General features: G+C 51.7%; 1 protein-coding gene across 1 annotated transcript in view; it reads left to right on the top strand.

Moving 5' to 3' along the window:
• Positions 1-152: 152 nt before the first annotated feature.
• Positions 153-1,009, top strand: part of LOC107572350 (protein lyl-1-like) — a 17,022-nt gene continuing 16,165 nt past the window's right edge. The window contains exon 1 of the mRNA XM_016258786.1: positions 153-941. The gene's annotated coding sequence lies outside the window, so the exon portion shown is untranslated. The remainder of the gene's footprint in view (positions 942-1,009) is intronic.

Raw genomic sequence — 1,009 nt, 5'->3', positions numbered from 1 at the left:
CATGTGACACTGAAGACTGGAGTAATGATGCTGAAAATACATCAGAACAGAGATTCACTTAGAAAACAGCTATTTTAAACTATAATAATATTTCACTGTTCTTGCTGTATTTTGGATCAAATAAATGCAGCTGTGGTGAGCAGAAGAGACTTCTTTCAGAAACATTAAAACGTCTTCCGGAACCCTGGTTGTGTGAACGTCCAAGGATGTTTACATTTATTCCATATTTGGATGGCTTCAGAGTGTAATAGTGTACCTGTTCCTCTCTGTTTCAGTAAACCGATGAGGGAACATGAGCTCCAGAAGATGTGCAGCACCAGCAGGTGACCCAGTCCACCATCCTCCTGCTTCAGGAGGCCACTAAACTCTCAGACGTCACAGAGACCGCAGTGATGTCCAGACCTGCATCTGAGCCTGTTCCCTGCAGCAGCGCCCCGTCCAGCGCATGTTTCTCACTCATTTACGAGCTCACAGATGCGGAGGAACTCAAAGAACCCAGCGAGCTCGCTGAGCTCATAAAGACACACACAGCGGATCACATCAGCGCCAGTGAGAAGACAGAAAACCCGTCTGTGCTGCACATCGAGGGCCGTTCTGATCGGGACGAATCTGTTATCTCGTCCGCAGGAAGTGGTTGTCCTCTTCACTTCCTATCTGGTGTCTGAGCGAGACGCTGAGAGCGAGTGGCTCCCTCTGAAAGCTCACAGTGTTCCTCACAGCCGACAGACCTCAATAATAATCTCTTAGAGAGCGCGAGTAAGTCCCGTGCGCAGCCCCGACCCGCAGGACCCCCGCAGCTGGACTGATCATCACCTCCGACTACAGGTGGAGCCTCTGAGGGAGGGAGTATGGTGTGTTTCTGCTCAGCGAGGAGATCCGGCGCTGGAGGAGAAGCAGGAGCAGGAGCTCCGAAGAGGAGAGCGACTCCTGCGCTCTGTCCCGTCAGTACTGCACACGAGCACCAGAGGGCGCTCAACACACACACACACACACACACACACACACACAC

This window comes from Sinocyclocheilus grahami, unplaced genomic scaffold, assembly GCF_001515645.1.
Source record: "Sinocyclocheilus grahami isolate Dianchi unplaced genomic scaffold, SAMN03320097.WGS_v1.1 scaffold1737.1, whole genome shotgun sequence".
Lineage (NCBI taxonomy): Eukaryota > Metazoa > Chordata > Actinopteri > Cypriniformes > Cyprinidae > Sinocyclocheilus > Sinocyclocheilus grahami.
Note: the sequence above shows the minus strand (reverse complement) of the source record. Positions and strands in the feature narration are given on the sequence as shown.